Consider the following 23,273-nt stretch of genomic DNA (forward strand, 5'->3'; position numbering starts at 1 on the left):
CCTCTCTCTCTCTCTGTGTGTCACTATCATAAATAAATAAAAAATAAAATAAAATAAAATAAAATAAAATAAAATAAATTTCCCCTGGCTTTTCGGGGTCTTTTCTGATTCCACACAAATCTTAAAATAATTTGTTCTAACTCTCTGAAGAAAGTCCATGGTATTTTGATAGGGATTGCCATTAAACGTGTACATTGCCTGGGTTACATTGACATTTTCACAATATTAATTCTGCCAATCCATGAGCATGGAATATTTTTCCATCTCTTTGTGTGTTCCTCAATTTATTTCAGAAGTTTTCTATAGTTTTTAGGGTATAGATCATTTACCTCCTTGGTTAGGTTTATTCCTAGGTATCGTATGATTTGGGTGCAATTGTTAATGAGATTGACTCCTTAATTTCTCTTTCTTCAGTCTCATTGTTAGTGTATAGAAATGCCTTTGATTTCTGGGCATTGATTTTGTATCCTGCAACGCTACCAAATTGCTGTATGAGTTCTAGCAATCTTGCGGGGGAGGGTTTTGAGTTTTCTAGGTAGAGTATCATGTCATCAGCAAGATGCCAGAAGAATGAAAATGGGACAACTTTCTTTATTTACACCAGATTATAAAAAAATAAATTCACAAAATGGATAGAATACCTAAATGTGAGACCTGGAAACCATTAGCAAAGAAGGAAACGATAGGCCCAGCAACAGCTTTGACATTGGCATGGATCTTCTTTCTAATAGTCTCTGAGGTGAGCGAAAACAAAGCAAAAATAGCGGGAGTTCTCAAATTAAAAGCTCTGCAAAGTGAAGGAAAACAAGCAACGCTAAAATGTCAACATTACCCAAAATGAGAGGCGATATTTAAACAACAACATCACAATAAAACAAGTATTCAAAATACGTAAAGCAATATAATCCTTAAGATCCTAAACCAACTTATCACACTGCAGATGGGCAGAAGACATGAATGGACTGTTGGTGGGTCTCTGACAAGACATCCCGATGGCCACAGACACACGACAGAGACCAATCAGCGGTCACCCATCATAGGGAAATGCAACCAATAAACCACAATGAGATGTCACCCCGACAGAACCGCAGAATGGCTAAAATTTAACAACAGAATGAAACAACAGGTGTTGTGAGGCTATGGAAGGAGGGAGCCCCCGTACACTCCTCGGTGGCAATGTCGAACAGGTCACCACTGTTGGGAAAACACTGTGGGGGGTGCTCGCGCTTTCCAAGGGATCTGGTTAAAAAGTAGAACAGTGCCCATATCGATGCCAAAATTGCAAAGTAGGTATTTATCCCGAGGATACTAAAAAGTAGCTCTCTTAGAATTCAAAAGAGGGACAACAGCAGCCTAGTGTTTGTATGACGTTATCAACAACAGCCAACATGTGATACAGCCCAGATGTCCATAGACGATTGAATGGGCAAGACGATGTGGTAAATATACCACGCGACATCACATCGTCATCACAAGGGATGAAATGAAGCCATTTACAATGACGTGGGAGAGTGGAAAACTTATGCTCAAGGAATCAGTCGTCAGAGAAAGATACCCAATACCATACAATTGCATTCACATGTGAATTTTAAGAAACCCAAAACTGGCAAGGGGCACAATGGGGTTGGATGAGAGAAGCAAACAAAAACTCACTTCTTAACCACAGAGAATAAAAATCAATAGATACCAGAGGAATGTGAGGGGGATGGGTGAATCAGGGATGGGGAGGGAAGTGAGAGGCACCTGTGCAGTACCAGGCGTGGCTCCAAGGGTTGAATCAACTATGTGGTAACCTGGAAACTATATCATTGTGTCTTCAAAACAGGAATTTCAAGTAAAACTTTAAATAATAATTGTAGTATTGATTGAAACATGTACGCACATAGAGATAAAACTCAGAAAGGCAACTGAAAATTCAAAATAAAGAGTATTTTAGAGCCACAGAAATCCCCTCTTAGCTCAGCTCGGGAGAAGCCTGCCATGTCTTTCTGACCCGCAAAAGCTGGATTTGATTCTCTGGGGAGGGCCACTGACTTGTTGGAGTCAGGCTATCTTTGAACCCAAAACCTAAATAGAGTGTCATAAATAACGGCCCAAGTACTAGGAGTCCCGTGCAGCCACAGTGCCAGGACCCAAACTCTAACCATACACAGACATATCCCTAACCCAACCTTAACTAATGTTAACCTAACCTTAAACAGACCATCACTAATCGAAACACAAAACAAACCCCAAGAACAAACACATTCACTGAACCTTCGCCCAACCTCACCCTAACTACCTAAACTAGTTCCTAAACTTAGGTTTCCTTAACCTGACCCCTACCTTAAATCTAACCACCCCTAACCTCTAACCATAACCTATAAGGTATTCAAACCATTCTAAACCTATACCTAGTACCCTAATATAACCCCTAATATACCTATTCTCATACCCAAACTGTAACCCTAAACGTACCCTAAAAACACTAACACCTAACCACTCCTAACCAATCTTACCTTTTCAAAACCAGTACACTGACCCACCCTGACCTGACACCTTACACCTAACCATAACCACTAACCTAACCCTAACCCTACCCACCTCACCCAACTCTTAAACCTAGCACTCACTTAACCCAACCTAACCCTAACTCTAACCTAAATCCCACCCTAAACCCCTAACCCTAACTGCAAACTAATCCAACCCTAACCTAACCATAACCCTAAACCCAAATCCTAACTCCTGCCCTAATCCCTAAAGCCTAAACCTAACCCAACTCTAAACCTGTCCTAACCCTAACCCCTTTCCCTAATCCTAACCCCCAATCCTAACTCCTAACCACTACCCTTACCCTTATCCCTCACCTAACCTCTAATCGTAACCATAAGAATCACTAACCCTAACATCAACCTAACGTAACCACCAACGCCTCCCTCCTCCCCTGACCCTACCATTCCTTCTACCATTCACTTACCCTGTGGTTCTGAGTAGTCCCTTCTGATGGAGGACGTGGCCCCCCCACGGCGCCTCCAGAGTCCTCCAGGCCTAGGCCGGTCTCCTGTGAAGCCAGGATCCGTTGCGTGGCGACTGGCCCCACTGTTACTCCCCCCCCGCCCCCGTTCACTGCGTGATACCGATGCATACATTGTCGAGCCCGTTGTTTTCAAGATTTTGAGTCACTTGCGTGTTACCTTTCGCACGAGTGGTGTTCTCCTGTCATTAGTGCCGAGCTCTTTTGGCTGATAAAGCGTCCGACACCCAACGACACCCTCAGCGACTCTAAGCTCTCCATCACAGCCCCTTAGTCGCGGGCCCTTCTTTTTGTGTTTACGGTTTTTTTTTTGTGTCTTTGTTTACTACAACCCCTGCTTCCCGACGTGTGCCCCCCATGGATCCCACGCGCGTATGTGGAGACCTGTTGTCCCCCATTGAGGAAAAGTGCATCGATTAACGTGGTACTTGTCTTCCTCTTGAGGCGGAGAGGGGCGCCGCCGTCTAGATTGTCTGTGTGTGTGACTTTGTCGCTCTAGACGCTCAAATGTCCCTATACTAGTCGTGCCCCCGCATATTCCAATGCACTCGGACAGCCCTGATATCGTACTCCGAAGTGTTGAGACCCGCCTAGGCACGCTGTTCTCTAGATATCTCAGTCGTTGCGTCTTTGCCCTGTCTCCCCCATCCCGTTAGTTTTTTGTTCTTTTTTATATGTCACCTATCTCGGTTATTTTTGTGAGTCCCCTCACACACCCCCACCGCACCCGTACCCTGATGCCATTTCACCCGCATAGTGACCACTTGGGGGCAGTCTTCCTGGACACCCGACCATTGGAAGACACCCCCATCGCCCCCAAGCTTTTCCATCTCTCCGATCCCTTACTTGTCGTGTCACGGAACGTGATAAGATCCCAGCCACCCGGGGTGCCCGCGTAGAGCGCGTGCCTCCCGCCCCTTAGGCCCACGTTGCCCCTGTTGCCCCGAGTTGCCCCCGTTACGGGTCCGGCCCGCGTGCGGGGGGCACACGTACACGCCCCCCTGGCTGCCCTGCCAGACGGTCGCCCAGCCGGAAGCCATGCGGGAAGAGGGCCAGGTGAGCAGCAAACCCCCCGTAAGCAACGGCGCGTCAGATCAAGGAGCGTGGACCGTCAGCCGGCGCTGTCGCCGGCTGGGCGGCGCCCCTGACTTGGAGGAGGGCCAGGGCTCATGACACCGTGGATGCGCCCCCCACCTTCCAGAAGCCTCAAACTTATGTCTGAGCGGCCCGGGAACTCTGCAGATGGACGCCCACTTTCCTTTTCTTCCTGTCCTTTTCCACCACCCCGGCCACCACAGCCGCCCTCACAGCTTTGATTGCCCCCCTCCCTTGCAGGTCTGAAGCAGCCTCAGGGTGCTTACTTCGCTTTCTCTATGGTTTTTGTGGATTCTTTTTGGGCCTTTTTCTTTGCCTGTTGCGCGCCCACCATCTCCTGAAGCTCACCGCGGTTACTGAGAAGACGGGGGTCATCAGCCCCCGTGGATGCGTTACCATGTCCCCCTCCCTAAAGGGCCTCCCCAAGCCCCCCCACCCTATACGGTGCCCGTGCCGTCATGTTAGTGAAGCGTGGAACGCACCCGGGCCCCATCCACCCCCTCAATGACCTCGCGGCCCTTGGACTGTTGCTGGGCTCGGGCGGCCTCCTGTCGGGACGCTAAGGCACTGCAGGGAGGCATTGCAGGAGGCAGCTTCCCCCGCTACCCGGGGCCACAATGCCTCCTTCACAGGCTCCAAGCTGAGGCCTAGGAGCTTCAGAAACGACTCACTGAAACGGAACACAATACCGGCTTCCATCAGAGAATACTTAAGGGACACTTTTTGAGTTTAGAGCCCACCGGACACAAAAAGAACCACTCCCGTGTACCAGACTTTAACCACGCAGCCTGAAAAAACTCAAATAACCCTCCTACTATGTGGGCTTTTCCGGGAAAGCAGATCTGCTGGTGCAGCCGCCCTGGAAACCAGTGTCTACCCACTGTGGAGCTACTCCCCCCAGGAAGTACAAATAGAGCGCACTGGGACCAGCAGGTGGCACGGCTCCCCCTAGCTCAGTTTCCGAAGATATAGCAACAGATTTTCTTTGGCTGATGGACTCGTGGACACCTGCACCACAGATTACACAGAGCAGGGTCCACAACGTCGCCACCGTGTGGGAGGACCGTTGGTGCCCTCAGGCAGATGATGGATAAGAGTTTGGATGAATTCGATAGATGATGTGTCATAGTATGATAGATTAGTTAGATGATAGGATGTTACTCAAGCTATCAAACTTTGAGGAGAAAAATCTGGCCATTTGCCATGGATGTGGATAGAATAGAGGGATCATGTTAAGTGACATAAAAGCAGTCCAGGAAATGAAAATTACCGTATCTCGGGTTTCGCATTAATAGGTGATGAATACCTGTTCGAAAGCAGTTCCATAGTAGAGGGTGTATGTGGAGGGAAGGAAACAACCACTAAGATGGAAAAACTAGAGACATGGAGGAAAAAAAGACTCAATCAAGGAAACAAACCCTGAGGGGTCGAGGGAGGGGAGGGGGTGGAGGAAAGGGTAACTAGGTAGATGGGCAGTTTCATCGCTGTTGCCACAGCGCACGATTGATGTAATGAGGCCCTGGTGCTTATCTGCCAAAACTGGTTGTGAATCCCTGAAATCTCTCCACACCTTGACAAGTATAATACTATACGTCTACTTCCACCCACTTGGAACTCCGTCTTTTAAAATTAAATTACACGGTTAAAAAATCACACCGTTCTGAACCGGTATGAGTGGATTATTTTATCCACGGTCCCATCCATTCTCTCGCTTCCGCAGCTCCCTCCTCATGACCAGAACCACACCCATGTGGGTGTGGTTTGCCTTTAACTGTAGGCACCTCAGCCTCCGTCACACTCTCGTTACAAGCACCACGGGGCTAGGAATTCATGACCCGAGATCAAGACCAAGGGTGAAGTAGGAGTACAGCTGATTAACCACCACGGGAGACCAGGGGGGGCCCCCGAGATTCCGGAACCCAAACTCCTGCTTTTATCCTGTGTCTCTGTGGACATTGTTTGAAATAGGAAAGTGGAGGGAGGGGCAAGATGGAGAAAGTTAGTGTCCCCCAAATCACTTTCACCCACCAAATACCTAGATTAATTATTCATCATCATGAAAATCTATGATTGGTGAGATTTAAAGAGAGACACGCTGGAATGCTACAGGAGAGAGTTTCACCACTTCTAATCAAGGTAGGTAAGAGGGGGGGAAAAGAAATAAAGAACCAAAAGGGCATCCAAGGGGAAGGGGACCCACGAGGTGCCGGGCTCTAACCGGCCGGGGCGAGTGCCCCAGGGACAGGAAATCTGTCCCGGAGAAGCAGGAGCTTCACCAACTTCCTGGGTGGTGGGTGGAAAGGCAATGCAGGGGTCTGGAGCAGGACGCCAGGATGGCGGGGAGGGATGCCCTCGGGCTCCCTGGAACACTAACCTAGGACCACCCTGCGCACCGGAGACTGCACCATACCCGCGGGCGAGGCTCCCCTAAAAGAATGCAGGGCCCCGGAGTGAAGAGGAGGGCCCACGGAGATTGAAGGTGCACACGGAGCTGCAGGACAGAGAGCTCGAGGGGCTTGCCGGTGGCGGCTCGCATGGAGGGGGGTTATGCGAGGCCAAGGAGCCAGTCAGGAGAGGGCTAAGCAGAAGGAGGAAGAGGACCTTCCCTGCGGACGAGGGCTGCGGAGGCTCTGGGACCCCAACCTCAGAGCGGGGCCCCTCGGGCCGCCCGGCAGCGCCGCGGAGCGGCTGTGTGGCCGGAGGGGGAATCCAACAGCTAGGCACTTAGCACAGGGTGACACGGAACCACAGCACCAGGATTTGGCTCCCCCTCTGGGACTAGGCAGAGCACGGCGAAGGCCCACGACAGATAGGAAGCTTCTGACACCGCCGCTGAAGCAGGTCAGCGTCCCAGCTTGGCACCTCCAGGTCATGCAGAGGGAGAGATCCATAGTTACGTGGGAGTGAATCCAGGGTTCCAGCGCTGCAGGCGTCATGCGGATGGTTTTCCTCCTGGGGCTCACGGGTGTTGTTCTTTGGCCCTGGGAACAACCCGGGTTCGACCCCCCTTATCTTGCGCGATTTACCTGTCCCGGGTCTCCCAGTGTGTCTCCCCCCCTGCTCGTCCCTCCCCCTTCGCCCCGCATCCTACTCGTCCTCCCTTGTTCCCCGTGCGTTTGGTATACCCCCCTTTGGGGTACGGGTGTGGTTGGAAGGCCATTGGCCGGGGGCACCACCCATGTTGTCGGATGCGGGCCCTCCTGGTGCCCTTGGGGTTCGGTTGCCCCCCCCCTGTGGGGGGGGGGATGGGGGTAGGGGGGGCCCCCCTCCCGCGCGTTCCAGGAATCTTAGGGGGTTCGTGTGCCGCGCTGACCGCCCCGGGGGCAAACGCGGGCCCGGCGGGTCCCTTCCCCGGGGGGGGGGGGGGGAGTCGGGGGGTTTTGGAGGCGGGAAAACCCAGGGCCTCTCTCTACGGCAGCGGGCTGGTAACTTGCTCGTGCGGAGAGGTGGGGTAGCGGGGGGGTAGCGGGAGTGTGGGGTTGGAATCTAAATGGCTTAGTTAAGAAGTCGACCAAAAAGGGGAGTTCTGAGGGGGGAGGGCGACCGGGAAGCCAACACGGGGGCCGCCCGCCGGGACCCCCCCAGCACCCCCCCCCACCCCCCCCCCCCGTCGAGTCTCCCCCCCAACACCCCCACCCCCCCCCCTCCCGCCGCCCTGGGGAATATGGTTTAAGGGGGACGGATCCGGTGTTATGGAGTTGGGGGGGGGGGGTTCTGCGGGGGATGCGGATAGGGGAGGTGGGGGGGGGGGGGATGTACGTCGGTGTTGCCCTTTCCGGCAGCGCCGGGGGGTGGGGGCTTGTTGGATCGGTGTGCGGGCTGGGGGATTGGGGTGGGCTGCGGGGGGGGAAACAATGGGGGGGGAGGTGGGGGTGAGGCGGGGGGGTCGCGCGTGGTGGCCGGCCCTCTCTGTCCTGCCGCTGGTGGCTATAGGTTCAAAACACGGTCGCCCCGGCGCACGTTGCGGACTCGGGCCGTTTGCGCGACTCCCGGGATGGAGTGAACGTTGGGGGACCAGTGGGGTTCCGGCGACCACCCCCCCACCCACACCCCCCACCCACCCCTCCTACACACACTACCTCCCTAACTTCACACCTCCCCCCCACCCTCCCCCACCACCCCTCCCCCCTCCCCCGGCGCCGGGAGAGGGACGTCCGTGGGTACCGGGGGACCCCCTCGAATAGTAGAGGTTGGGGTCACCCCACGGGGGCGTTCGTGTCGAGGTGTGGCGTTGGCTTCTGGATCCTGGACACGGCGAATGGTGCGGGCGCTTAGCGGGCGGCTGTCGGGTGCCCCCCCCCCCCGGTAGTGGTGTTGAGGCCGGTCCTGCTGCATGCCGCCCGGCTCCGGGTGTGTCGGATCCACCGGGACCACCCCCCCTCTCCCCATGTGCGGGTAGGGATGGGCTGCCCCCACCCTTAGGGATTTACCCCTGGTCCCCCCTGGCTGGTTGACCTCTCTCGTGGACAAGGAGCGCCCCTCCCTTTCTCCCCTCGTCTGGCTCGCTGTTCTTCGCTTCTCGGGGGGCTGCGGACCGGGACGGGGTCGATGAGTCTTGTCATGGGGTGTCAGTACCCCCTGGCTGTGCGGCCCCCCGATCCCGCTGGTGCACAGCGTCGGGGGCAGGGAGGGGGTGGGGATGGGGTTCGGGGGGGATGGGCTGGGTCTCCCCGGGAGGGGCGGCCGGCGCTGAGGAAGGGGGGGGGGGCGGACGTTTTGGCGGCACCGCCGGGTCGCGCCGCTGTCTTCCCTATTCTCTCTCCCCCCCCCTCCCAATACGTTGACACTCCTTCTCATCTCCCCCCCTTCCCCCAGGGGGGAGGGGGGGGGGGGGGGTGGGGGGTGGGGGGGGGGAGCCGGTGGGGGCGGAGTTATAATCTGGAGAGTTGACACACACCAGGGGGCTGTTTTGGATGCCCTGAGGGGACTGCGGGGTCCGGGGTCGCCCCCGAGTACCCCCCTCCCCCGCACTCTTGTGGGCGCCGGGACCACCATCGTGGCCCACCCGCTCTTATTTCTTTTTTTTTGGGGCGTGCGGCCGCCCTCGGGTATGTGAGCAGAGCCTGGGGGCCCCGGCTGGGCGGCCGCCCCCCTGTGTCCCCCCCCCCGCTGGTGGTCGCGCCTGACACCTGCCCCCTCTACGTGCTCCATCTCGCTGCTTCTGCCGGTGCAGGACCACTGCCCCTTTCCCCTGGGGACACCGGGGGGAGGGAGAGGGGAGGGGAGTTATCTGAACCCCACCCACCCTCACTCTCCCCCCCTTCCCGACCCGAACCCACGGGGACTTGGGGATGACCAGCCCCCCCCGATTGTTTGGGGGGGGGGGGGGGGTTGGGTAAAAGGGGGGGGGGGGGGGGGGGGGGGGGGGAAATCCCTCGGGGGGGGGGGAGGGGGGATAGCCGAAGCAGGGCCCCGGGGTGGGCCCACGGGGGGAGCCGCGGGGGGGGGCAAAGGGGGGGGGGGGGGGGGGGGGGATGTACAAACGTCCGTTCTGAAGGCAGCCGCGTCACTCCCCCTGGAGGCGTCTGACGGTGGGCTTTGGGGAAAAACTGGTTTGGGGGGGTGGTTGCTTGTGAATAACGTGGGTTTGGTGGGTGGTGTGGTTTTTTGTAAACTTTTTTGTTGTGTTGTGGTTGTGGTTTTGGTTTTTTTATGTTTGTTGGTTTTTTAAAGGTATTTTAGTTTTTTGTTTTTTTTGGACCACCTGTCCTTTTTCACCTCCTTCTTACCCCCCCGTCCCCCCCCCCCCACGGTGGGGGAAAGGGGGGGGAGGGGGAAAGGAGCGAGGCCTGCCCCCATTCTTGGGAACTTTTTTTTCTCATTTTTTTTTTTCTTTTAGTTTGTTTTTTTTTTATTTTTTTTTTTTTTACTTTTTAATTTTTTTTTTTTTTTTAAAAACCCCCACTGACGCCCTGCACGAGGACGAGGGCAGAGCAGCTCCCTCACAACTAACACCTGAAATCAGCACAACAGAACCCTCCCCAGAGACCAAGCTAGACTGACAGTCCAGGGAAGTCCACGACATTATAAAGTATAGCAGAATCAACAAGATACTCTCCGCTGGTTTTTTCTTTTCTTTCTTTTTCTTTTCTTTTCTCTTCTCTTCTTTTTCTTTTTTTTCTTTCTTTTCTTTTCTTCGTTCTTTTTGATTTGTGCTTCCCCCACCCTTATTTCCTTTCTTTTCTTTTCTCTTTTCTTTGTTCTCTTCTTTTCTCTCCTTTTCGTCTTTTTTCTCCGCTTTCGTCTTTCACTTGGCCCATAGTGATCCTCTCCTGCACTTTTCTCATCTTTCCCGATAATCAATATTTTTCTGGCCACCTCTGCACTGAGAAAACAATTACGACAGGAATCCCCGAAAAACCTAAAGAATCCCATAACCAATTTAATCGCACTAAAACAGTCCTCCTTATAATTACAATAATCTAGAGTTACAAATTTCTTATGGTCTAGAAAGCCACTTCGAAGCCATGATTTATTCAGACCCTTATCCTGGCGTTGCTCTAGAAAAAGCATAAAGGGTCAAGAGACTTCATGATCTGCAGAATTTAGAACAATCAGGCAGAAATTAAAATCAATTGAAGAGATGCAATCCAACTATAAGTCCTAACCCGCGGGTTAAGCGAGGTGGCAGAAAACGAGTGAGTGGACATAGAAGACAGTTGATGGCCAAAGAAGGAAACTCAGGAAAAAGAGACAGACAAGAGACCAAGAAGACAGATTAAGGGAATAAACGACAGCTGAGGAAGAAAAACATACTTGTAATTGGGGTTCCTGAGGGCACCGACAGGACAAGGGCCAGAATATGTATTTGAACAAATCATAGCTGAAACAATCCTAATCTGGGAAGGGAAACAGGCATTCAGATCCAGGAAGGAATAGAGAGATCCCCCCCTAAAATCAATAAAAAACCGTCCAACACCTCGACATTTAATAGTAAAGCTTGCAAATTCCAACATAAAGAGAAGATCCTTAAAGAGCGAGAGACAAGAAATCCCTGACCTTTAGGGGAGGATCATTAGGTAACAGCAGACCTCCCACAGCGACCCTGGCAGGCCGAAAGGGTGGCGAGGATATATTCAGGGTTTCCATGAGAAGAACATGCAACCAACGAATACTTTATACAGCACGGCTCTCATTTCAAAAGAAGGAGAGATAAAGAGCTCCAAGACAGACGGAATGAAAAGAAATGTGACCTCCAAACCAGCTCTGCAAGAAATTTTAAGGGGGACTCTTAAAATTCCCCTTTAAGAGAAGTTCAGTGGAACAATCCACAAAAACAAGGACTGAATAGATATCATGATGACACTAAACTCATATCCGTGGATAGTAACTCTGAACGTGAATGGGCTTACTGACCCCTTCAAAAGGCGCAGGTTTCAGACGGATAAAAAAGCAGGACCCAACTATTTGCTGTCTACAAGAGACTCATATTAGACAGAAGGACACTACAATCTGAAAATAATGGGTTGGAGAACCATTTACCATTCAAATGGTCCTCAAAAGAAAGCAGGGGTAGCCATCCTTATATCAGATAAACTAAAATTTACCCCGAAGACTATAGTGAGAGATGAAGACGGACACTAAATCATACTTAAAGGATATATCCACAAGAGGACTTAACATCCTCATATATATCCCCGCAATCTTGGGCTGCCAAATATTTAAACCAATTAATAACAAAAGTGAAGAAATACTTAGATAATAATTATCTTACTTGGTGACTTCAATCTATGGTCTTTCTACCCTCGATAGGTCTTCTAAGCACAACATCTCCAAAGAAACGAGAGCTTTTTATTTTTTTTTTAATTATTTCTATTTATTTATGATAGTACAGAGAGAAGAGAGAGAGAGAGGCAGAGACACAGGCAGAGGGAGAAGCAGGCTCCATGCACGGGAGCCCGATGGGGATCGATCCGGGTCTCCAGGATCGCACCCTGGTCCAAAGGCAGGCACCAACCGCTACGCCACCAGGATCCCGAAACGAGAGCTTAAATGATACACTGGAGCAGATAGATTTCACAGATATCTACAGAACTTTACATCCAACTGAACTAAATAAACATTCTCTTCTCAAGTGCACATGGAATTTTCTCCAGAATGACCACATACTGGATCACAAATCGCGTCTGAACCAATACCAAAAGATTCAGATCATCCCCGCATATTCTCAGACCATAATGCCTTGAAATTAGAACTAAATCATAACAAGAAAGTTTGGAAGGACTTCAAACACGTGGAGGTTAGGACCATCCTGCTAAAAGATGAAAGGGTCAACCAGGAAATTGAGGAAGAATTAAAAAGATTCATGGAATCTAATGAGAATGAAGATACAAATGTTCAAAAATCTTGGCATGCAACAAAAGCAGTCCTAAGGGGGAAATACATCACAATAAAAGCATCCATTCAAAAACTGGAAAGAACTCAAATACAAAAGCTAACCTTACTCATAAAGGAGCTAGAGAAAAAAACAGCAGCTAGATCCTACACCCAAAAGAATAAGAGATTTAATTAGAATTTGAGCAGACCTCAAGAAATTGAGACCACAATAAATGTGGAACAGATCAACAAAACAAGGAGTGGTTCTTTAAAAGAATTAAAATACATAAACCATTAGCAGTCTATTAAAAAGAAGAGAGAGACGAACTCAAATTAATAAAATCATGAGAGAAAGAAAGGAGAGATCACTACAACACAAGGAATACAAACGATTTTAAAAAACATATAGAACAGCTATACGGAAAAATAAATTAGGCAATCTAGAAAGAAATGGATCATTTCTGGAGCCACAAACACTAAAACTGGAACAGGAAGAAGAAAAAAACCTAAACAGGCCAATAACCAGGGAGGAAATTGAAGCAGTCATCCAAAACCTCCCAAGTCACAGAAGTCCAGGGCCAGATGGCTTCCCCAGGGAAATCTATCAAACGTTTAAAGAAACCATACCTATCCTAACTAAAGCTGTTTGGAAGATAGAAAGAGATGGAGTACTTCAAATTCGTTCTATGAAGCCAGCATCCCCTTAATTCCAAAACCAGACACAGAAACCCACCAAAGGGAGATACAGACCACTATCCTTGATGAACATGGATGCAAAAATTCTCAACAAGATACTAGCCAATAGGATCCAACAATACATTAAGAATATTATTCACCGGGCTCGGGGCACACCTGGCCGCAGAAGCCCAGCCCCGCACCTCCCCGCGGCGCCCCGAGCCAAGCCATGCTCAGTCAGTCAGTGTGTCTTTTTCTTCCCCATGGTCCCTCATCCTGTCTTGGTTATCAACGCTTCCCACTATATTCACCTTCAGCAAGCGGCTAGCGAAAGATTCAACCACGTGGGAGTTTGAGACACTGGTTTTGCGCCGACAGAAAGCCCCCACGAGCCCCCCGCTAGGGGAATGTGGAAAGATCAATGCAATTGCCGCCTGGGAACCAGATGGGTGAGTACGCCACCCTGTAACGCCCTGGCCAAGATGAACGCGGGCCGGCCTTCATCCCCGGCCGAGATGCACGCACGCTGGCCCCCATCTTCAGAATCACCCCCCCGTCCTCGGCACGGCCACCACGGCCAGCAAAAATCCCGTGGCAGAACTACCAACCTGAACGACTGGATGGGAGGAGGTACCCCGCCACAACATGCCCGGGGGAGTTACGTGCGCCTCACGGCTACCCTGGCTCCTGGACCTTCTACCCAACCACGACCTCCGCCATGAGATCTTGCGGGAGTTACCCTCACGGACCACGTGCGGGAGGAGGCTCGAAGTTCTGCGGGGCCTGCAGGTAACGGAAGACAGCCGGGCACCTTCGTGGGGGGTCCACGTGCGCCGGGGGGGACTACAGTGCAGGTCATGCCAAACGTTGGAAGGGCGTGGTTTGCCGACCAGCGGGTACCTAGACAGACTCTGGACTGGTTCCGGACTCGCTACAACTCTCCCATCTTTGTGGTAACCAGCAATGGCATGGCCTGTGTCGGCAGAAACATCAACTCCTCCCCGGTGGATGTGGTGTTCGCGGGCAATGGCATCGAGAGCTCACCAGCCAAGGATTTTGCATTGCTTACCCAGTGCAAACCACCCATCATGACCATTGGGACATTTGGATCTGGGTGCCTACCTTCCGGTGGAGAGACCATCTACCTGGCCAATTACACGCGGCCCGACTCCCCCTTCCTCAAAATCTTAAGCCAGAGGCGCCTTCTGCCCGAGTGGGGTGGGCATCGCAGCTGACCTCTCCCCACTACTCAAGCATGATGTTAGCTGCGCTTGGCACCTCCTCCTCCTTGCTGGTATTGTTACAATGTACCAGGACAACAACCCACTGGCATCATAATGCTTTGGGCGCAAGGAACAGAAGTCACACAACTGACTTGTTAAATAACGTATTTATTTAAAAAAGAAAAAAAAAAAAAAAAAAAAAAAAAAAAAAAAAAAAAAAAAAAGAATATATTCACCATAACCAAGGTAGGATTTATCCCCGGGACCACAGGATGGTTCAACACTCGTAAAACAATCGATGTGATTCATCATATCAGTCAAGAGAAAAAACCAAGAACATATGATCATCTCATTAGAAGCAGAGAAAGATTTGACAAAATAGAGCATCTATACCTGATCAAAACAGTTCAGAGCGTAGGGATAGAGGAACATTCCTCGAATCTTAAAGCCATCTAGAGGTATCCCTGGGGTGGCCACAGAAGGTTTGGTGCCTGCCTTTGGCAGGCGCGATCCTGGAGACCCGGGATCGAATCCACATCAGGCTCACCGGTGCATGGAGGCCTTCTTCTCCCTCTGCCTGGTCACTGCCTCTCTCTCTCTCTCTGTGAATCATAATAATTTAACAAAATAAAACAAAAAAGAATTAGGAATTAAAAAAAAAAAAGCATCTACGAAAAACAGCAATATCATTCTCAATGGGGACAGCACGGGAGCCCTTTCACCTAAGATCAGGAATAAGAAAGGGATATCCACTTCACCACTGCTATTCAACATAGTACTGGAATGAAAACAAAAAAAACATAGTACTGCGAGTCCTAGTCTCAGCAATCGACAACAAAAGACATTAAAGGCATTCAAATTGGCAAGAGAAGTCAAACTCTCCCCAGGACTAGTAGAATAAAAACGCAGCTAGATCCTCAACCCAAAGAATAAGAGATTTAATTAGAATTTGAGCAGACCTCAAGGAAATTGAGACCACTAAATGTGGAACAGATCAACAAACCAGGAGTTGTTTCTTTAAAAGAATTATATCTATCTCAAGAGCTAACACCTGAAAATCAGCACAACAGGCCCCTCCCCCAGAAGACAAGCTAGACGGACAAGTTCCAGGGAAGTCAACGGACTTAAAGTATACAGAATCAAAAGATACTCTCCCGTGGTTTTTTCTTTTCTTTTCTTTTTTCTTTTCTTTTCTCTTCTCTCTCTTCTCTTTCTTCTTTTCTTTCTTTTCTTTTCTTTTCTTTTCTTTTCTTCTTTCTTTTTGATTTGTTGCATCCCCCACCCTTTATTCCTTTCTTTCTTTTTCTTTCTCTTTTTCTTCTTTTTTCTTCCTTTTCTCTTTTTCTCTTTTCTTTCCTTCTTTCTCTCCTCTCTTTTTCTCCTTTTCCCAATACAATTTTTTTTGGCCACTCTGCACTGAGCAAAATGAATAGAAGGAAAACCTCACCTCAAAACAAAGAATCAGAAACAGTCCTCTCTCCTAAGAGTTACAAAATCTAGATTACAATTCAATGTCAGAAAGCCAATTCAGAAGCATGATTATACAGCTACTGGTGGCTCTAGAAAAAAGCATAAAGGGCTCAAGAGACTTCATGACTGCAGAATTTAGATACAATCAGGCAGAAATTAAAAATCAATTGAATGAGATGCAATCCAAACTAGAAGTCCTAACGACGAGGGTTAAGGAGGTGGAAGAACGAGTGAGTGACATAGAAGACAAGTTGATGGCAAAGAAGGAAACTCAGGAAAAAAGAGACAGACAAGAGAGCAAGAAGACAGATTAAGGGAAATAAACAACAGCCTGAGGAAGAAAAACCTACTTGTAATTGGGGTTCCTGAGGGCACCGACAGGGACAGAGGGCCAGAATATGTATTTGAACAAATCCTAGCTGAAAACAATCCTAATCTGGGAAGGGAAACAGGCATTCAGATCCAGGAAATAGAGAGATCCCCCCCTAAAATCAATAAAAACCGTCCAACACCTCGACATTTAATAGTAAAGCTTGCAAATTCCAAACATAAAGAGAAGATCCTTAAAGCAGCGAGAGACAAGAAATCCCTGACCTTTATGGGGAGGATCATTAGGGTAACAGCAGACCTCTCCACAGCGACCTGGCAGGCCAGAAAGGGCTGGCAGGATATATTCAGGGTCTTCCATGAGAAGAACATGCAACCAAGAATACTTTATCCAGCAAGGCTCTCATTCAAAATGGAAGGAGAGATAAAGAGCTTCCAAGACAGGCAGGAACTGAAAGAATATGTGACCTCCAAACCAGCTCTGCAAGAAATTTTAAGGGGGACTCTTAAAATTCCCCTTTAAGAAGAAGTTCAGTGGAACAATCCACAAAAACAAGGACTGAATAGATATCATGATGACACTAAACTCATATCCGTGGATAGTAACTCTGAACGTGAATGGGCTTAATGACCCCTTCAAAGGCGCAGGGTTTCAGACTGGATAAAAAAGCAGGACCCAACTATTTGCTGTCTACAAGAGACTCATATTAGACAGAAGGACACCTACAATCTGAAAATAATGGGTTGGAGAACCATTTACCATTCAAATGGTCCTCAAAAGAAAGCAGGGGTAGCCATCCTTATATCAGATAAACTAAAATTTACCCCGAAGACTATAGTGAGAGATGAAGACGGACACTAAATCATACTTAAAGGATCTATCCAACAAGAGGACTTAACAATCCTCAATATATATTCCCCGAATATTGGAGCTGCCAAATATTTAAACCAATTAATAACGAAAGTGAAGAAATACTTAGATAATAATTATCTTATACTTGGTGACTTCAATCTAGGTCTTTCTACCCTCGATAGGTCTTCTAAGCACAACATCTCCAAAGAAACGAGAGCTTTATTTATTTTTTTAATTATTTATTTATTTATTTATGATAGTCACAGAGAGAGAGAGAGAGAGGCAGAGACACAGGCAGAGGGAGAAGCAGGCTCCATGCACCGGGAGCCCGATGTGGGATCCGATCCTGGGTCTCCAGGATCGCGCCCTGGGCCAAAGGCAGGCGCCAAACCGCTACGCCACCCAGGGATCCCGAAACGAGAGCTTTAAATGATACACTGGAGCAGATAGATTTCACAGATATCTACAGAACTTTACATCCAAACTGAACTAAATAAACATTCTTCTCAAGTGCACATGGAACTTTCTCCAGAATAGACCACATACTGGATCACAAATCGCGTCTGAACCAATACCAAAAGATTCAGATCATCCCCGGCATATTCTCAGACCATAATGCCTTGAAATTAGAACTAAATCATAACAAGAAGTTTGGAAGGACTTCAAACACGTGGAGGTTAAGGACCATCCTGCTAAAAGATGAAAGGGTCAACCAGGAAATTGAGGAAGAATTAAAAAGATTCATGGAATCTAATGAGAATGAAGATACAAATGTTCAAAATCTTTGGCATGCAACAAAAGCAGTCCTAAGGGGGAAATACATCACAATACAAGCATCCATTCAAAAACTGGAAAGAACTCAAATACAAAAGCTAACCTTACTCATAAAGGAGCTAGAGAAAAAAACAGCAGCTAGATCCTACACCCAAAAGAATAAGAGATTTAATTAGAATTTGAGCAGACCTCAAGGAAATTGAGACCACAATAAATGTGGAACAGATCAACAAAACCAGGAGTTGGTTCTTTAAAAGAATTAATAACATACATAAACCATTAGCCAGTCTTATTAAAAAGAAGAGAGAGAAGACTCAAATTAATAAAATCATGAAAGAGAAAGGAGAGATCACTACCAACACAAGGAAATACAAACGATTTTAAAAACATATTATGAACAGCTATACGGAAATAAATTAGGCAATCTAGAAGAAATGGATGCATTTCTGGAGCCACAAACTACTAAAACTGGAACAGGAAGAAATAGAAAACCTAAACAGGCCAATAACCAGGGAGGAAATTGAAGCAGTCATCCAAAACCTCCCAAGTCACAGAAGTCCAGGGCCAGATGGCTTCCCCGGGGAAATCTATCAAACGTTTAAAGAAACCATACCTATCCTACTAAAGCTGTTTGGAAAGATAGAAAGAGATGGAGTACTTACAAATTCGTTCTATGAAGCCAGCATCCCCTTAATTCCAAAACCAGACAAAGACCCCACCAAAGAGGAGAATACAGACCAATATCCTTGATGAACATGGATGCAAAAATTCTCAACAAGATACTAGCCAATAGGATCCAACAATACATTAAGAATATTATTCACCATAACCAAGTAGGATTTATCCCCGGGACACAAGGATGGTTCAACACTCGTAAAACAATCGATGTGATTCATCATATCAGCAAGAGAAAAACCAAGAACCATATGATCATCTCATTAGAAGCAGAGAAAGTATTTGACAAAATAGAGCATCTATACCTGATCAAAACAGTTCAGAGCGTAGGGATAGAGGGAACATTCCTCGACATCTTAAAAGCCATCTACGAGGTATCCCTGGGTGGCGCAGCGGTTTGGTGCCTGCCTTTGGCCCAGGGCGCGATCCTGGAGACCCGGGATCGAATCCCACATCAGGCTCCCGGTGCATGGAGCCTTCTTCTCCCTCTGCCTGTGTCTCTGCCTCTCTCTCTCTCTCTGTGACTATCATAAATAAATTTAAAAAATTAAAAAAAAAGAATTAGGAATTAAAAAAAAAAAGGCCATCTACGAAAAGCCCACAGCAAATATCATTCTCAATGGGACAGCACTGGGAGCCTTTCACCTAAGATCAGGAATAAGACAGGGATATCCACTCTCACCACTGCTATTCAACATAGTACTGGAAAAAAAAAAACATAGTACTGGAAGTCCTAGTCTCAGCAATCAGACAACAAAAGACATTAAAGGCATTCAAATTGGCAAAGAAGAAGTCAAACTCTCCCTCTTTGCTGATGACATGATACTCTACCTAGAAAACCCAAAACCCTCCCCCGCAAGATTGCTAGAACTCATACAGCAATTTGGTAGCGTTGCAGGATACAAAATCAATGCCCAGAAATCAAAGGCATTTCTATACACTAACAATGAGACTGAAGAAAGAGAAATTAAGGAGTCAATCTCATTAACAATTGCACCCAAATCATACGATACCTAGGAATAAACCTAACCAAGGAGGTAAATGATCTATACCCTAAAAACTATAGAAAACTTCTGAAATAAATTGAGGAACACACAAGAGATGGAAAAATATTCCATGCTCATGGATTGGCAGAATTAATATTGTGAAAATGTCAATGTAACCCAGGCAATGTACACGTTTAATGGCAATCCCTATCAAAATACCATGGACTTTCTTCAGAGAGTTAGAACAAATTATTTTAAGATTTGTGTGGAATCAGAAAAGACCCCGAAAAGCCAGGGGAAATTTATTTTATTTTATTTTATTTTATTTTTTATTTATTTATGATAGTGACACACAGAGAGAGAGAGAGGCAGAGACACAGGCAGAGAGAGAAGCAGGCTCCATGCACCGGGAGCCCGATGTGGGACTCCATCCCGGGTCTCTAGGATCGTGCCCTGGGCCAAAGGCAGGTGCCAAACCACTGCGCCACCCAGGGATCCCAAGTCAGGGGAATTTTAAAAAAGAAAACTATATCTGGGGGCACCACATGCCAGATTTCAGCTTGTACTACAAAGCTGTGGTCATCAAGACAGTGTGGTACTGGCACAAAAACAGACACATAGATCAATGGAACAGAATAGAACCCAGAAGTGGACCTTGAACTTTATGGTCAACTAATATTCGATAAAGGAGGAAAGACTATCCATTGGAAGAAAGACAGTCTCTTCAATAGATGGTGCTGGGAAAATTGGACATCCACAGTCAGAAGAATGAAACTAGACCACTCTCTTTCACCATAAACAAAGATAAACTCAAAATGGATGAAAAATCTAAATGTGAGACAAGAGTCTATCAAAATCATAGAGAACACAGGCAACACCCGTTTTAAACTTGGCCACAGCAACTTCTTGCAAGGTACATCCATGAAGGCAAAAGAAACAAAAGCAAAAATGAACTATTGTGACTTCATCAAGATAAGAAGCTTTTGCACAGCAAAGGATACAGTCAACAAAACTAAAAGACAACCTACAGAATGGGAGAAGATATTTGCAAAAGATGTATCAGATAAAGGGCTAGTTTCCAAGATCTATAAAGAACTTCTTAAAATCAACACCAAAGAGACAAACAATCCAATCATGAAATGGGCAAAAGACATGAAGAGAAATCTCACCGAGGAAGACATTGACATGGCCAACATGCACATGAAAACATGCTCTGCATCACTTGCCCTTAGGGATATACAAATCAAAACCACAATGAGATACCATGTCACACAGTGAGAATGGGGGAAATTAACAAGGCAGGAAACCACAAATGTTGGAGAGGATGCAGAGAAAAGGGAACCCTCTTACACTGCTGGTGGGAATGTGAACTGGTGCAGCCACTCTGGAAAACTGTGTGGAGGTTCCTCAAAGAGTTAAAAATAGACCTGCCCGACGACTCAGCAATTGCACTATTGGGGATTTACACCAAAGATTCAGATGCAATGAAACGCCGGGACACCTGCACCCCGATGTTTATAGCAGAATGTCCACAATAGCCAAACTGTGGCAGGAGCCTCGGTGTCCATCGAAAGATGAATAGATAAAGAAGATGTGGTTTATGTATACAATGGAATATTACTCAGCCATTAGAAACGACAAATACCCACCATTATGCTGAGTGAAGTAAGTCAATCGGAGAAGGACAAACAGTGTATGTTCTCATTCCTTCAGGGAATATAAATAATAGTGAAAGGGAACATAAGGGAATGGAGAAGAAACGTTTGCGAAATATCAGAAAGGGAGAGAGATCATAAAGACTCCTAACTCTGGGAAAAGAACTAGGGGTGCTGGAAGGGGAGGAGGGCAGGGGGTGGGGGTGAATGGGTGACGGGCACTGAGGGGGACACTTGACGGGATGAGCACTGCGTGTTATTCTGTATGTTGGTCAATTGAACACCAATAAAAAATAAATTTATTTTTAAAAAAAGATCAAACAACTACATATTTATGCTGCCAACATGGGAGTACCGAAATATAGAAACCAATTAACAACAAACGTACAGGAACACACTGATAATAATACAATGACTGGGGATTTTAACACCCACTTATGGCAATGGACCAATCGTCTATGCAGAAAATCAACAGGGAAACAATAGCCTTGACACACTGGACCAAAGAGACTCAACAGATATAGTCTGAACATTTCTTCCTAAAGCAGAATACACATTCTTTTCAAGTGCACATGGGACATTCTCCAGAATAGATTATATCATGGACCACAAATCAGCCCTCAACAGGTACAACAGGTACAAGAAGGATGGTATCACACCATGTACATTTTCGGTCCATGACGCTATGAAACTCGAGGTCGACATTAAGAAAAAATTTGGACAGACCAAAAATTCGTGGAGATTATGATCATCCTACTAGAGAATGAATGGAGCAACCAGGAAATTAAAGAGGAAATTTAAAACAAATGAAAATGAAAACATGTTTCTTCAAACCTCTAGGATGTAGCAAAGACAGTCCTTAGAGGGAAGTAGATAGCAATACAGTCCTACCTCAAGAAACAAGAAGTCTCCAATACACAACCCAACACTACACCTAAAGGAGCTGGAAAAGGAATAGGAAACAAAGTCTAAAGCCTACAGAAGAAGGGAAAAATAAAGATGAGAGCAGAAATAAACAATACAGAAACAACGAAACAGTAGAATGGAATAATGAAACTAAGAACTGGTTCTTCAAAATAACTAAGAAAATGGATCAAGCCCTCGCCAGCCTTATCAACAAGAAAACAGAAAAGAACTAAATAAATAAAATCACAAAAGAGAGAAGAGAGATCACAATCAACACCAGAAAAATAAGACAATTATAAGGGAATACTATGAAAGATTATACACTAACAAACTGGGAGACCTGGAATAAATGGACAAATCCCTAGAAATGTATAAACGAGCAAAACTGAAATAGGAAGAAATAGAAAATGTGAACACACCCATAACTAGCAAAGGAACCTGGGTGCCTCAGTGGTTGCGCATCTGCTTTGGCTCAGGTCATGATCCCGGGGTCCTGGGGAATCATGTCCCACATCAGGCTCCCTGCATGGAGCCTCATTTTCCCCCTGCCTATACCCCTGCCTCTCTGTGTCTCACATGAATACATAAATAAAATCTTTAAAAAAGAAAAAAGATAAATGATGAGAAAGGACCCAAATAAAATCACAAATGAAAAAAAGAGAAATAACAATCAACACTAGAGAAATACAAACATTTATAAGAGAACATTATGAAAAATTATATGCCAGCAACCTAGAACCTGGAAGAAATAGATCAATTCCTGGAAATATATAACATAGCAAAAATGAAAAAGGAAGAAATAAGAAACTTGAACAGACAGATAACCAGCAACGAAATTGAATCAGCAATCAAGAATCTCCCAACAGGAGACGCTAAGATCAATAGAATAGAATGGAATGGAATGCCGAAACAAGAAACAAACCTGTAACTCTAGGATCCATTAATCGACAACAAGGCAGCAAGGAATATCCAATGGCACAAAGACAGTCTCTTCAAAAAACCCTAACCCTGACCCCAGGATAAGAACAAATAGTGTTGGGAAAACCAGGCAGCCACATGCAGAAGAATGAAACGGGACCACTTTCTTACACCATATATATAAAAAATAAATTCAAAATGGATGAAAGACCTAAATGTGAGACCTGAAACCATACAAAGAAGAAAAGATAGGCAGCAACATCTTTGACGTTGGCCATTGGATCTTCTTTCTAGATATGCCTCTGAGGTGAGGGAAACAAAAGCAAAAATACTATTGAGACTTCATCAAATTCAAAACCTTCTGCAAAGTGAAAGAAACAACCAACG

At 47.1% G+C, this 23,273-nt stretch overlaps 1 pseudogene; it reads left to right on the forward strand.

Annotated features, from left to right (window-relative positions):
- Nucleotides 1–6,655: 6,655 nt before the first annotated feature.
- On the forward strand, nt 6,656–14,437 carry LOC119878512 (annotated as a pseudogene).
- Nucleotides 14,438–23,273: the final 8,836 nt, after the last annotated feature.

This window comes from Canis lupus, unplaced genomic scaffold (assembly GCF_011100685.1).
Source record: "Canis lupus familiaris isolate Mischka breed German Shepherd unplaced genomic scaffold, alternate assembly UU_Cfam_GSD_1.0 chrUn_S1680H1874, whole genome shotgun sequence".
Classification (NCBI taxonomy): domain Eukaryota; kingdom Metazoa; phylum Chordata; class Mammalia; order Carnivora; family Canidae; genus Canis; species Canis lupus.